Source organism: Lissotriton vulgaris, chromosome 8 (genome assembly GCF_964263255.1).
Source record: "Lissotriton vulgaris chromosome 8, aLisVul1.2, whole genome shotgun sequence".
Taxonomy (NCBI): domain Eukaryota; kingdom Metazoa; phylum Chordata; class Amphibia; order Caudata; family Salamandridae; genus Lissotriton; species Lissotriton vulgaris.
Window position 1 is genome coordinate 201,859,206 of NC_141696.1, and position 6,000 is coordinate 201,865,205.

The 6,000-nt window shown below is 55.6% G+C and overlaps 1 pseudogene; it reads right to left on the reverse strand.

Moving 5' to 3' along the window:
• The window catches only part of LOC147696870 (dipeptidyl peptidase 1-like), a 159,900-nt pseudogene extending 155,400 nt beyond the window's left edge, over positions 1 to 4,500 (reverse strand).
• Positions 4,501 to 6,000: the final 1,500 nt, after the last annotated feature.

The window sequence follows — 6,000 nt, forward strand, 5'->3', positions numbered from 1 at the left end:
GTTTTATTCCCCATAATTGACCTCTTGCTTAGCTTGCTGCCCCTATTCTCCTTCCCCCTGCCCTACGATTTCTGTGTGCATGCCCCTGCTCCATCCTTTTTGCCCACCATGTTCCATGGACCAGCCACCCCTATCTACTCTGAGTGTTCTGTTGAGCTGCCACTCCCCTCCCACCTGCCCAGCATTGTCAGATGACGGTAACCTGTCCCTGCCACCTCCACCCTGCCTGTCCACATTCCATGCCCCTATCCCCTTCCTCCTGTTCCCCATGGTCCATTTTACTGCCACACCATTCTGCCCTCCCTGGCCATGTTGTACTGCAGCTGCTCCTCCTGCATGCCCTGCGTGGTCTGTTGTGAGGCCTCTTCCACTGAACTCTCTTGTCTGTGCCCAGGTCCTGACCCTCTCGTCTATCCTTCATGGTCCTTTGTGCATGACCCTGCACCCTCCTTCTTGCCCATCATAGCTATTGTGCTGCCACTAACCCTCCTGCTTGCCATGCATGGTCTTCTGAGCGGCCACAGCCCCTCCCACCTTCCCTGTGTGGTCAGCTAGCTGCCCCTGACCCCCTCCCACCTTCCCTCCATGGTCTGTGTGTATGCCATTATAGTCTTACTGTTGCTGTCCATGGTGTGTCTTGCTTCTAGTGCCCATCCTGCCTGACCTCCATGGTCATCTTCCTGCGCCTGCCTTGCAACCTTGATCCCAGCCCTCTGTTTCCATATGCAGACCCCTATTCCCTCCCTCCTGGCTTGTCTGTTCCATTGTAATGCCCCTGATCCGTCTCTCCTGCCCTTTATGGTCCGTTATGCTGCAGCTTTCTCTCCTGTCTGTCCATTATGGTCATCTAGCTACCATTTTTTTTTTTAATATGTCTTTTATTCAGTGCAAAGGAGAAAAAAAAGAATACAAGCATATTCCATACAGAGTCTCAATGTATGGAGATTCAATAGTCAAGGTAATGCATACAGAGATCATGGAGTAGTCCGCAGAGTATATCACAACATTTCGCCGAGAATGTCAGCGTTCAAACAGTGCGTGATCATGCTGTCTTAGTTATTGTATCCTGCCAATCAAGCAACTTCAATAAAAGCGTAACGGGGTAGGGGTGTCAAACTTGGGGTCGTGGGGCGTGCGGTGCAACAGCTGGTGGGGCCTACGGTAGGGGGGGGCGAGGAGAGAGGGGGGGAGGGCCCGGTAGTAATGTTTCAGCAGGCTCGTGTCTGATCTTGCATGTGTGGGAAGTATGCTGGCGATGCAGGGGGGTGTCGGCAATCCTGGCGTGTCAGCTGAGCCGGGGGGGGGAGAAGAGGGGGGGGGTGCCTAGGGGTCAGGCGTATGGGCGTTGTGTCTGTCGTCTGCGGCACCTGGAGTGTGTTGGTCATCGCTATGTCCCTCATCCGGGGGTGTCTGTCCCTCAGGAGTGTCTGGTGCCTGGGGTCCATTGTGGAAGGAGCGGATCATATCGTCCCAGAGCGCCGCTATGGGGTACTTACGCAATCCCGCCGTCTCCTCATTATGTAATGATATGCTTTCCGCTTTCGCCCAGTTATCTAGTGAAGCGCGCCAGTGTTCCGCCGCTGGTGGTACCGCCCGTTTCCAATGCTTCGTGATGAGTCTTTTGGCTGTGATGAGGCCAGGGTCCCAGAAGCGGGAAGGCACCCTGTTCAGTTTGGTCCTATGGAAGAGGCCCAGGAGGCACGCCTCCCACGAGAACGGGATCGGCATTGCCGTGCATCGTTTCAGTAGCGTGAGTATCGAGTGCCAGTATGCCCGAAGCTGGGGACATTGCCACAGCATGTGGAGGAGATCCGCTCCCTCCGTGCCACACCTCGGGCATTTAGCTCCCGTGCCCGGGAAGTACAAGTTTATCTTGTCCGGGGATAGATATGCGCGGTGTAGAACATAAAATTGGATCTGCTTGAAACGTGCATTACGGGGAATGTTGCGGGGGCCTGAGAGTATCGCCGCCCACTCCTTGTCCGTCCATGCCTTCCCTCTGTCCACCGCCCATTTGTCCCGGAGAGGTTGCAATGTGTGTTGAGTGTGCGAGAGTAGCGCCTGTGTCAGCCAGTGCACCACATGCGTCCCGTTGCCCATCACATGCATGCACTGTACTAGCTGGTGTGTGGGTGGCTCGTCAGCGATGTTCCCCCATTTCCGCGTGAGTGTCCGCAGTATTGTGGCATGTTGCAGGAATTGTCCCGCGGGCAGTCCCGTGTCAGCAGTCAGTGCCTCGAAGGAAAGTAAAGCGCCATCTGCGTACAAATCTGCCATGGTTTCTATGCCTGCGTGGGTCCACTGTGCCAGTGCCGCCTCTGTCACGACTGACGTGGCCTTGGGGGTGCCCAGGAGCGGTAACGCTGGCGCATACGGTATGGTGGTTCTGGTGAGGCGTAAGCATCTGTCGTAACATTTCGTGGCCACAGCCACATGTAGTTGCGAGTGCTTCCTAGGGCTCGTCAGCGGGTGAAATAGGGTGAGTACCTGCAGTTGGGAAAGGACGTCTGTGGCAGTAGCCGTGTCCTCGAGATTCCTGCCCGAAATCCAGGCTACCGCCCATTGCACTTGTGCTGCTAGGTAATAGAGCTCTAGGTTCGGGACCGCTGCGCCGCCCTCAGTGACCGGGTTGTAGAGTTTCGTCAGTGCTACTCTTGGCCTGCCTGTGTTCCAGATCAGATCTCTGAGCATGGATTCCAGCTCCCTGAATATACGGACAGGGATATAGAGTGGGAGGTTGGCAAAGTAGTACAGGAGCCTGGGGAGTATTATCATTTTCGTTAAGGTTACCCTGCTTGGCACATTGATGGGGAGAGTTTTCCATAAGGCGACCTGTGTTCGAACAGACGTTATGGCCCGTGTCAGGTTGCCGTCTAAGATGTCTGGGGGCGTCCTGTATATATGGATGCCCAGGTACCTGAACGTGGTTTGGTACCATGGCAGTCGTTCATTATTAATGTGAAGTGCCGGGTCCGGAACGTCAGGGGTGAACGAATATGCCCCCGACTTGGCCCAGTTTACTTTGAGGCCGGACATCGATTCGAACGTGCGGAATATGTCCGACAGTTCCGACGGCACATTCTCGAGGTCTTTGATATATAAGAGTAAGTCGTCTGCGTATAGTGACACTGCATGCGTGCCATCTGCTAGCGGGATACCCCATCGTGCTCCGCTGGTGCGCAGCCGTTCAGCCAGTGGTTCAATCGCCAGGGAGAATAGTAATGGGGAAAGTGGGCAACCTTGTCTGGTGCCTCTTCTAACCTTTATGGGCTCTGAGACCAGCTTGCCAGTGCGTACCCTCACCTCAGGTTTCCCATATAGCAGGCCGACCAGTTCTAGAAAGTCATCACCCAGGTCAAACTTACGTAGCACTGCCGATAAATAGGGCCATTCGACAGAGTCGAACGCTTTCTCCAGGTCCAACACCAGGCAACCCGATCTTGGCCACGTCCGGGCTGCGTATTCCTGCACCCGGAACAGCCTCCGGATGTTCTGGGAGGTGCATCTCGTTGGGACAAACCCGTTCTGGTCCTTGTGTACCAGGGCCGGTACCAGGGCCGCTAGTCTACGAGCCAGTGCTGATGCCAGGATTTTGTAGTCCGTATTGAGCAGGGCTAACGGCCTATATGACCCGAGGAGCATCCCTTCCCTGTTTGGTTTGAGAAGCGATACCAGTGTGGCTTCGTTCATGGATGTTGGTAAGGATGAGTCGTCTAGAGCTGCCGAGTATGTTCTGAGCAGCTCGGGAATCAGGATGTCAGAATATGCTTTGTAGTATTCTGCAGGCAGTCCGTCCGGACCAGGGGTCTTCCCGTTAGAGAGGGCGAATATGGCCTCACGTAATTCCTCCGCTACCAACGGGGCTCCGAGCTCATCTCGTTGGTCATCAGTCGGGGCGGGAAGTGTGAGTTCCTCCAGGTATGCCTGGATGTCCGGTTGCGGATTGGCCATTTGCGACTGGTATAGTGTCTTGTAGTGCGCCACGAAGGCTGCATGTATGCCCGCCTGGGTGTATACCACGGTGTCCGCAGTAGGGCTTATGGCCGTTACTGGGGCGGAGCGGTCTTCTCGCCTTATCAGCCAGGCCAGTAATTTGCCCGGCTTGTCGCCGTAGCGGTGTGTGCGTGCTGAGTGTGCAGTGAAATTGACTTGTTTCAGTCTGCCTATCAGTCTGTCGTGTTCCGTCCTAGCCTCAAGCAGCTCTGTATCATCCCCTCCCGTCGCCTCTTGTTCTTTGTGCAGCAATTCCCTTTCTAGCCGTTTCAGGTCTGCTTCCAGCTGTCGGCGGGTGTGTGCCTGGGTTCCGAGGCATAGCCCGCTCAGGACCACTTTGAACGCGTCCCACTCTATCTGGGGTGTGGAGGCAGTGTTGTTGTTATCCTCGAAGTGTTGTGCTGTTTGTGCCCCTATCGAGGTTCTGAATGTGCCGTCAAGCAAGAGGTCTGGCTGTAGTCGCCAGGTGGGGATTGGTGGTCGCGGCTGTTCCCAGGTGAGCGTCATGAAGTGTGGATTATGGTCCGAGTGCGTGCGGCCCATGTATTGCGTGTCTCGTATCGCCGGTAGTAGGTCCCTGGATACCATGTACCTATCTAGGCGTACATGCAGATTGTGTGCCCCTGAGTGGAAGGAGTAGGCCCTGGTGTCTGGGTTGTGGCTGCGCCATGCGTCTAGTAGGTCCCATTGCACGGACCAATCTAGGAGGGCTCGCGCTGCGTGAAGAGCTGGGGAATTAGGGAGTGGGGGACGGGAGCGGTCTAGGGAAGGGTCCAGTGTGCAGTTATAGTCCCCGCCCAGTATCCACTGTATGCCATGCCATGGCGCCAGGGTGTTGGACAGTTGTGTTAAGAAATCCTGTATCCCTGTGTTGGGTGCATATATCGAGGCTAGTACTATCGGGTTCCCGTCTATCCTGCCCCTGACCGCTACATGCCTCCCCCCTGGGTCCACCAAGGCGTCCTGCATTATCCATGGGGTGCCCGGACGTATCCATACCAGCGCCCCCTTAGCGTAGGAAGAGTGGTGCGTGGCATATAGGTGGCCACGCCATCTGCGGCGTAAGGTGGTGACCTCCTTTGCACAGAGGTGCGTCTCTTGTAAGAGAGCAATATGTACGTTATGGCGTTTGAGATATGAGAATATTTGATACCGTCTGGACGGTGTGTGCATCCCTCTCACATTCCATGTGCATACATTGATCACAGACATTGCTTTGTATTGACGGTCTCCCCAGAGTGGCCTCCCCGTCCCACCCCCCGCCCGCCCGCAGTTCGTAAGGAATATTGATTGGCCCGCACGCCATTGCAGTATTGTGAAGGGGGAAAACAGGCAGTTAACGTGGCCAATAGAACAGTTAGCCAATGAACATCGCAAACATGCGAAATACCAAAAGGTCGGTGGGCAAACGTGCTCCCGTCCATGCTCTCAAGGAGAGTAACAAAGTTTAGTTCAGTTCTGGGGGGGGCCGTGCAGTGCTAGCAGTAGCAGCTGGCCAAGTGTTTGTAGAATCATCGTATAGGGGTTGTTCCCCTTCCCGGGGGGTATGTGAAGGCCCGAGTCAGCCTCAACTGTAAAAGTCATAGGTGCAAAACCAACATTTAATGCCATACATTACGTGTCTTGATTAGTGTGCAGCAGGATGACTGGCCCCAGGAGTGGGGGGGCCGGCCGCTCAGCGTCCGCCGGGTCATCACCAGGGCAAAACGTGGCTCTCAGCTTTCCGGAGGTCTCGCCGGGCCAGGCGTACTCAGTCCGAGTCCGCGATCTCCACGTGGATGGCCCTTCGAGTGTTCTTGTGGGAGACTTGGTGGATATGCTCTGGGAGACAGTTAGCCGATGTATTCCGAGGTTTGGGGGGTGACATCCGGTCCAGGATCTGTCACAGGAGAGTCCGACATTCCGTAGATTGCTTCGTCGTCGCTTGGGGGGTCCTGTGTGCCGCTGCCAGTTGGGTCGCTAGGCGTTGGGGAGTTGCTGAGTTCCCGCACAAGGCGGAGGGCTTCT